General features: G+C 59.9%; 1 long non-coding RNA gene across 2 annotated transcripts; it reads left to right on the top strand.

Annotated features, from left to right (window-relative positions):
• Positions 1-2,939: 2,939 nt before the first annotated feature.
• Positions 2,940-6,187, top strand: LOC135408241 (uncharacterized). 2 transcript variants are annotated; one of them, XR_010427408.1, is made up of 3 exons: positions 2,940-3,207; positions 3,321-3,738; positions 6,046-6,187. It is a non-coding gene; the product is annotated as an uncharacterized LOC135408241 (long non-coding RNA). The 2 variants fall into 2 exon arrangements; XR_010427407.1 differs by lacking the exon at positions 6,046-6,187 and adding an exon at positions 5,048-5,781.
• The last annotated feature ends 2,980 nt before the right edge of the window (positions 6,188-9,167 follow it).

The following is a 9,167-nucleotide window of genomic DNA, read 5'->3' as shown; positions in this document are numbered from 1 at the left end:
TCCCCTACCTTTCCCTTTTATATATTTCCATTACATATGTAACATATATAAAACATAAAATATTAAATCTAAAAAAAGGTATTCGCGAGTAAAGCAATTAAATATTGTAACTATACTATACAACCAATAAACACACAATAGCTTATAGCGATTAATTATTAATCAACGCTAATTAAAAAGAACTAAAAAAATGCTCTAATACTTTAAAAGTAAAACACAAAAAAGATTGCTTCTACAACAGTAGGTAGAATAAGTTAATAAAGTAAAGTTATTGCGACATACTGTATGAAGAAAATTCTTATACATCACATTATAAATACAATATATATACAAAGATAAAATAGAATCATTAAGAATCTTTAAACAACAGTAGGTAGAAATAAGTTAATAAACTAAAGTTATTGTGACATACCGTATGAAGATAATTCTTATACATCACATCATATATACTATATATATACAAAGATAAATAAAATCATTAAGAATCTTTAAGAATCTAATCCCCCCTTCCCCCCCCTACCCCCCCTTCCCCCCCTACCCCCCCCTTCCCCCCCCTACCCCCCCCCTTCCCCCCCTTCCCCCCCCTACCCCCCCTTCCCCCCCCTTCCCCCCCTACCCTCCCCTACCCCCCCTTCCCCCCCGTCCCCCCCCTTCCCCCGTCCCCCCCTTCCCCCCCCGTCCCCCCCCTTCCCCCCCGTCCCCCCCTTCCCCCCCCGTCCCCCCCCGTCCTCCCCGTCCCCCCCGTCCCCCCCTTCCCCCCCTTCCCCCCCCTACCCCCCCGTCCCCCCCCTTCCCCCCCCTACCCCCCCGTCCCCCCCCGTCCCCCTCGCCTTGCCTCCCACCCCCCCTCCGCCACTACTCCCCCCTTCTCCTTCCCCCCCCCCCCTTCCCCCCCCGTTCCCCCCCGGGCAGGGGGTCCGGGATGGGAGGAATCGCGGGGCGGATCTCCCCGCTCTGACCCCTCCCACCGCAGGACCCCACTCCCCCGGACGGGGGTCCCCCCGACCGCCCCCCGGGGCGGGGAGTCCCGAGGTGGGAGGGTCCCCCTCCTGGCCCCTCCCACCTCCGGGACTCCCCTTCCCGGGAGGGGGCCCCGCCCCCGACCGCCCCCCGGGGGAGGAGTCCCGGGGTGGGAGGGATCAGTGGGAGGAGTTCGCCCCTCTGACCCCTCCCACCGCGGGACCCCACTGCCCTGGAGGGGGTCCCCAGGCCACCCCTCAGGGCGGGGAGTCCCGGGGTGGGAGGGGCCCGACAGGGGGAAAACTCCCCCCTCCCACCCCGGGACCCCCTTCTCCGGAGGGGGCCCCGCCCCCGATCGCCCCCCGAGGGACGGAGTCCCGGGGTGGGAGGGATCAGTGGGAGGAATTCCCCCCTCTGACCCCTCCCACCCGAGGACCCCACTCCTCCGGAGGGGATCCCCCTGCCCCCCCTCCCCTGGCCCCTCCTCCTCCCCCCTCCCCGAGCCCCCCCTGCCCCCGCCCACCTCCCCGAGCCCCCTCCTCCGGAGGGGACCCTCATCCCCTGCCCCCCCCGCCTCCCCCTCGTCCCCCCCGAGCCCCCTCCTCCGGAGGGGACCCTCATCCCCTGCCCCCCCCCGCCACCCCCTCGTCCCCCCGCCCGCGGAGCCCCCCGTGTGATGTCGGGACGGGCCGGAGCCCCGGCGGTGTCGGGCGGTGCTTGTGAACTGCAGGGGGGACCCGCCGAGCGGGCCCGGCCCCGTGGAAAGGGGGATCCAGGGGGGGCGCCGGCTCCGGCCCTCGCGGCTTTATTAAAGCGGCGCCCCCAAGCCCGCGGCTGCGGGGACACGGCCCGGGGGACAGGGGGACGGACGGGACGGGCGGGGGGGCAAGGACGGAGCGGGGGGTGCGGGCAGGTCGGGCTGTGCAGCGGAGCAGCGAGGGGGGAGCAGGGGCAGGCAGGGGGGGCCGGGGGCAGGTGGGGGGGCCGGGCTGTGCAGGAGGGCAGCGACAGCGGCCGGGGAGAGGCGGCGTGCGGGGAGCGGGTGGAGGGTGGGGAGGAAGGGAGGGGACGAAAAAAAGGGGGGAAAAGCAAAAGAAAGACAAAAACAAAAGCAAAGAAAAAGGGCCGCGGCAGCGAGAGGCTCCCGCGGCGCTGCTGCCTCCCCGCGCACTGCCCGAGCAAACGGCCGCGGGGGCGAGTTCCGGCGCTTAAATACCCCCGCCCCGACCCGCCCCCTGCCCGTCCCCGCCCCGCGCACCTGGACGGGCCCCGCCTCGCACACCTGTGCGGGCCCCGCTCCGCCCCGGCCCCGCCCCGGCCCCGCCCCGGCCGCGCCGTTTAAAGCCGGCAGAGCCGCGCTCGTCCCGAGTCTGTGGAGGAACCTCGTACCGGGATGCTGCGGGAGCGATCGGCGCGTCGGAAGACCGAGGGTGGCGATGGAGCTCGGCAGGAGGACCGGGACAAGGATCGGGGCCAGGACCGGGACCGCGACCGGAGGAGCGAGGTTGGTTTGGGGCTGGGATGGGGCTCGGCATCCGGACGGGGACCAGGATCGGTGCCGGGCTCATCCCAGCCCGGCCTCGCCGCCTGTGCCCCGGCAACGCGGGCGAGAAGAGCCGCTCCGGGCCGGGCGCTGGGGCCGAGCGCGGCGGGGCCGCTCGGGCCGGGGCTCTGCCGGGGCCCGGTCGGGGGGAGAACGGCGGCGCGTTCGTCGTGTCGACGCGGAGCCGGGGCTGGGACCGGCCGGGGCGCGGGGACACGCCGGGCCGGCCCCGGGACCCCCGAGGAGGGGTGCCGCCCGTTACCCCCCGCGGGATCGGAGCTTCCCCGCTCGGGCACCCCCGAGGCCACCGCACCCGCTCCCGGGGCGAACATCGCCCGTCTCCCCCTTAAACGCGGCCCCAGGAGGTTCCCACCCCCAGGGCCCCCCGGGAACGAGGGATCTGGGGCCCGCCGGGGCTCCGGCCACGGGCCCGCTCCGGCCGCGGGGAGCTGGGGGCCTGCCGGGGAGGGAAGAACGGCGGCAGCCCTTTCCCCGTTCCTCCCGTGCTCCGGGACCCCGAGCAGAGCTGCTCGTTTGTCCCCGTGTCCCTGTGTCTGTCCTCAGGCGGCCCCAGGAGCTGGCACTGACCGTGCCGCGGGTCGGGCACAGGCTGCTCCCAGCTCTGCCTGCGGAACTTCGGCAATTACCGACAGCAGTTCTTTGCCCTGCCATCCAGAAGGTGCGGCTCATCTGACACCAGCCAGGTGAGACCTGAGGCTCTCCTTCCTCTCCCCCGCTTTCTCGGCAACTCGCACCCTCCCGGGGCAAACCCTCTGGTTTTCAAAATCCCGTTGAAACATTTCCTCTTGATTTGCAGACGGGGAAGGCCCTGCCTGGGAGGGAAACGGCTACAGGGGAGGAAACCAAGAAATGCTCCAACCGGATGGTGCTGCGCGAGTCAAAAGAGGGGCAAGACCACGGGCAAATACAGTCAGGAAATGAGCTTTTATTCAATCTCTGCAGGAGCCCTTCGCAGCCACGGGCCGGAGGGAGCGCGGCCGGCTGGGCTGTGCCCGGCTGGGGACGGGCACCAATTCATCGCTGCCCTGCTCAGGGAGGTTTTCCGGCCCCGTCCGGGCTTCACCCAACGGCTGCAAAGGTGCTCGTGCGGCATCCGAGCTCATTTCCAGGGATAAAGGAGCCAAACGAGTCCGGAGGGATCCCTCGCTCCGAGGCAAAGGCGTTTGGTCGAGTGTCGCCGCCTGGTCCCGCCTGCGGGGGAGCGTCTCCTCCAGGTGAGCCTTCGGAACCCAAAATGCCGGGGGGGCTCAGGTCGGGGCCGCTTTTCGGGCCCGGAGTTGGACGGAGCCCTCGGCGGCTCCCGCTTCCCGCCAGGAACGTTCTCGGGGCTCCCTGGGCAGTCCCAGCTGGGCAGGGAACGCGGGCCGGGAGGAGGCCGGAGCGACAGACAGCGACCCAGCCCTGCTTGGGCTTCCTATTGCCAGGGGATGGAGGAGCTGTGCCCTGGAGCTGTGCCCTACAGCCCCCGTGGGGTGGGCACGGGGAAAGGGCTGCCCGCGGCTCCTCAGCCGGGCGCTGCTCTGGACGGGCCCCCTGAGATGCCTCACCCTGGACACGCCCCAGCGCCAGCCCCAAAGGACCCAAAGAATCCAGCTGGCACTCGGCAGTGTCGGCACGGCGGGGCTGCAGAGCAGCGCGGGCAGCCATTCCCAGGGCCCACCTCCCAGAGCTCCCCCGCGCCCCCCACGGGTGTCCCCGCCCGCCCCAAATCCCTGCCCTTCCAGCCGGAGGCCAGCAGCCAGCAGCACCCTTAAAGCCAGGGCCATGTGCCCTCAGCGGCACTAAATCCCGAGCAAGAGCCCTCGGAGATGCCTGAAAAGAAAAGAGGGTGCTTGGAGAAAGTTGGGCTTGGATGCAATTCGCAGTTTTTTCGGGGACCCAACCGCACCTGCAGAACCCGTGGACAGCTGGAACAGGTGGGTCAGAGCCGAGGTGCCCTGAAGGCAGGGCTGTGCATCCCTTTCCTCGGGGAAAAGAACTCCCCGGGGCCGCTCCCGAGGCTCGGAAGGGACAGCGGCTTCCCGCCCGGACAGACGTCCTCGCCCGTGCTCAGGGGCTGCCTCGCCCCGGGCCGGGAGCGCGTCCGGCCCCCGCCTTCTCCTGGGCCAACACATCCCCTGGAGCCCGGCCCGGGGCGGAAAACCGGCCCAATTCCAGGGAACTCGCTCAAGTCCCCCCAGGGACACCAGCGGGGCTGGGGGAGGAGGGTTATAAACAGCAAAGTCTGTGGAATATCAACCTGTCCTTGTCCCGATCCCGCTGAGCAAACCTGGAACCGTGGCTGCTTCCTGGCAAACCTGGCGTTAGAGCGGCAGCTCTGCGGGGGAACAGCCGGGCTCCAGGAGGCACTGGGAGGCTGTTCCAGCAGGAATTCGGCAAGGAATTGCGGGCTGTAGGTAGAATTCATCCAAACCTGCAAAGCTGAGACCGGCACCCAAACCTGGGCCCCCTGCAGAGAACAATCTTTGTGCTGCCCTGTCGGCCAAAGCCGCTGCCCAACAGTCCCCTCGTTTGACTTTCTAGGTGAATTGTGCACAAGCCAGTCCCCCATTCCCTATCCAGGCTGGGAGTGCTCGTGCCCTTGGCACAGATGGCTCTGGCTGGGCAGGAACTGAGAGCAGGACGTGGGGCAGAGTGGATCAGCTGCCCAGGGAACATCCAGGAGATGAAGCTACGGGATCCTCATTCCAATCAAGGGAACACATTCTGTCTCTGGCAGAAGCCGGGAGCCAAAGCAGATCCCGCCTGGCCAGGCTGGGGGGCAGCAGTTGGATCCACTCTGGGGGAAAGCCCCTGTGCCTGCCAGGAGCTCTGACTCTGTTTGTCCTGCCAGCTCTGACCAGTGTCAGGGCCACTGGGAGGGATTCAGAATCCACAGAAATCCCAAATCCTACTGAGGGACTCAATCAAAGGAAGAAAGTAATTTTTGTCATAAAAAGATTAAAAAAACTGTTAAAAATTCTAGGACAGCAATCCTGGGATTCTCAGGAAACTTAGTAGTGCTCTTGGTTCCATTTCAATGGATCTTTAGTCCGTCAATGAGCAGCTTGGAGAACTTCCCCTGGGATTTAGAGGCTGAGCAGGGTTTGCTTTGGATTGCCTGGCACCTCTGGCCCCAGCTGGTGCAAACACAACTTGGGCCAATGTGGTTAAACACACTTTCCTACAAAAACAGTTGCTGTATCCCCTAGAAACTACCCCAAGTTTGCAGACAAAACCTTCATCTCTGTCCCTCCTCAGTTATCCCAGGTTTTCCAAGCTGGTGCAAACACAACTTGGGCCAATGTGGTTAAACACACTTTCCTACAAAAACAGTTGCTGTATCCCCTAGAAACTACCCCAAGTTTGCAGACAAAACCTTCATCTCGGTCCCTCCTCAGTTATCCCAGGTTTTCCTGGCTGGGAGCTGCAAGGAGGCTGTAAATTGAAAGGCAGAAAGAGAAGATCTGTCAGCAAAAGGCACAAAGAAGGGGACAGGTTTCAGAAAACATTTCTGCAATCTAATGAATAACTCTTTCCAGTTTCCCAGGGAGAAGAACAGGAACTCACAGCCACCAAGGCCTGACAGTCCCCTGCAGCCAGAGCTCAGCACACACCCAGAGAGGCAATTCCAGCATCTAAAAGAAAAAAAAGAAGAAAAAAGTGATTTATTTTGGTTTAAAGTTATTTTAAGTTGTTCCAAGCAAAGCAAGCCTTGCTCTGGTTTCAGTTGGGTGAACAGGGAGCGCTGGGCACAGGGCACGTCATTAATGCCCAGGGGATGGGGCTTTGTGGGGGAGGGAAGAGCAGCTGATGGAGTTGCCCAGTCCAATTCCTGCCCCAGGCCTGACTGGCCCAGGACAAACCCTCTGGCAGGCAGTGGTTTTGTTCCCTCTCATGGTCAGTGCCCAGTGTGTCCCTGTGGGCAGTGCCAGGCTGGGGACAGGCACACGCAGCTGGCAGCACTCTCTGCCCCAAACAGCCTCGGGGGGCAGCGCAGCCCCGGGGATCGAGGGGGGCTGGAGGCGGCCCAGGAAAGGACCCCCCGCTCCCCCCGGGGCAGCTCCACAGCCCCCCTGCCCTCTCTGCCACGGGGGCCCCGCTGCTCCCCCGGCTGGCACAGAGCCCCCTGCCCATGGCTGGCAAATCAGGGCCAGGGCTCGGCCTCGCTGCAGCCGCCCCACACAGGAGCAACTCAGGGATCAGCCCAACATTTCCCTGCTTGGCCACTGCAGAGACCCTCAGTTCACCTCAACAGGTTCCTTCTCTTCCAGCAGGTTACCTGAACTTTAACACCCACAACTGTCTGTCTGTCACCACTCATCACATCAGGTTACCTCAGTGTGTTCATTCCCTGCCCTGCAGAGAATGAAGCTCCTTTTTAACCCCCAAACTTTCCCCTTCCAGCCCACTCCTGATTACCTCTTTTTGAACACAAAATTGAGTCATTCTCTCCCTGAGTTTACCTACCTTTTAAATCCCAGAGTCTTCCCTACCTGCACACTCCTGATTACCTCTTTAGGACCTCCAAATATTCATGCTCTGCCCTGCAGATTTGCTCAAGTGGGACCCCCAAAATTTCCCTACCTCTCCACAGCTGATCACCTCATGTATACCTAAATATGTTCATGCTCTACCCTACAGACCACCTCAAGTTTACTCTCAAAACTTCCCCCACCTGCTCACCACTGACTACCTCCTTTTGACCTCCAAATATTCATTCTCCACCCTGGAGGGTTTCTCTAGTTTTACCTGTCCACTGATGACTGCCTTAGTTTATCCCAAAATGTTCATTCTCTCTGCCAGACACTACCACACATTTTACCCCCAGAACCTTCCCTGGGCCCACTGTGGTGTCCACTCCTGATTGCCTCCTCTGCACCTCTCAGGATTCATTCTGGACCCTGGAGATTACCTCAGAGATTTCTGCCCTGAATCTCCCCACCTGGCCACCACTGATTACCTCAGTTGACCTCCTGATGTCCTTTCTCTCCCCTGGAGATAACCTCCTTAAAAACCCCCCAAGTTTTAACTCAAAATATTCCTTCTGTCCCCTGGACATTACCTCAAGTTTTACCCCTGTAATTTTCCCCATATGTCCACAACTGATTACCCCAGTTTACCTCAGGATGTACATTCTCTGCTCCACGTGACCTCAACGTTTACAAACACAAATTTTCCCTCCTTGCCCATCACTGACTGCCTCACTTTACCCCAAGGTATTCATTCTCTCTGCTACAGATTTTACTCCCAAAATTCTCCTTACCTACCCACATGTAATCAGCTCCTCTGTACAAATACATGTTCATTCTCTACCCTGTGGGCTACCCCAAGTTTACCCTAAAACACTTCCCAACTGTCCACCACTGAGTACCTCATTTATCCTTCAAAATATTCATTCTCTGCCCTGGACATTCCCTCAAGTTTTACCCCCAAAGGTTTCCCCTCCTGCCCACCCCTGACTGCCTCAGTGTCCATCAGGAGGTACATCCTCTCTGCTACAGGTGACCTCACTCTGGACCCACTGCATTTTCCCGACCTCTCCACATCTCAGCAACTCACTTCTACATCAAGATGTTCATTCTCTACCCAGCACACCACCTCCAGTTTACTCTCAACACTTTCCCCACCTCTCCACCACCCAGGAACTCATTTTCACCTCAGAAGATTCACTCTCTGCCCTGCAGATTCCCACAAGTTTTACCCCCCACATTTTCCCTGCAGGTCCGCAAGGTTTACCCCAGGAGGTGCATTCTCTCTTCTCCACAAGACCTCTGATTTTACAAACACAAATTTTCCCTCCCTGCCCACCACTGACTGCCTCACTGGACCTCAAAAGCCTCATTTTCTCCCCTAGGTGACATCCACACTTACCCTCACAGTTTTCCCTGCTTGCAAACTACTTATTACCTCATTTTTACCTCCAAACATTCATCCTCTGCCACACAGATGACCTCAAAGTTTCCCCCAAAACCTCCTCACCTGTCCACTACTGTTTGCCCCAGTTTACCCCAGGAGGTGCATTCTCTCTCCTCCACATTACCTCAGGTTTGACAAACAAAGATTTCCCTCCCTGCCCACTACTGACTGCCTCACCTTACCCCAAAAGATTCATTCTCTCTGGGACAGATTGCCCCACATTTTACTCCCAACATCTGCCTTACCTGTCCATGTCTGACCAGCTCCTTTGTACCTACAGAGGGTCATTCTGCACCCCACACACACCTCAGGCTTATCTCAAACCTCTCCCCACCTGTCTGCCACCCAGTGCCTCATCTTTACCTCAACAGGTTCCTTCTCTTCCCAGCAGATTACCTGAACTTTAACACCCACAATTGTCTGTGTCTCTCACCACTCATCACCTCAGGTTACCTCAGTGTGTTCATTCCCTGCCCTGCAGAGAATGAACCTCCTTTTTAACCCCCAAACTTTCCCCTTCCAGCCCACTCCTGATTACCTCTTTTTGAACACAAGAGTCATTCTCTCCCCAGAGTCTTCCCTACTGCACACTCCTGATTGCCTCTTTTGGACCTCCAAATATTCATTCTCTGCCCTCCAGATTTGCTCAAGTTTCACCCTCAGAAATTTCTCTGCCTCTCCCCTACTGACTGCCTCACTTTATTCCAAAATGTTCCTTCTCTCTGCTGCACATTGCCACAGATTT

The sequence above is a fragment of the Pseudopipra pipra genome, unplaced genomic scaffold (genome assembly GCF_036250125.1).
Source record: "Pseudopipra pipra isolate bDixPip1 unplaced genomic scaffold, bDixPip1.hap1 HAP1_SCAFFOLD_263, whole genome shotgun sequence".
Taxonomy (NCBI): domain Eukaryota; kingdom Metazoa; phylum Chordata; class Aves; order Passeriformes; family Pipridae; genus Pseudopipra; species Pseudopipra pipra.
This window is presented reverse-complemented; position numbering and strand designations above follow the sequence as displayed.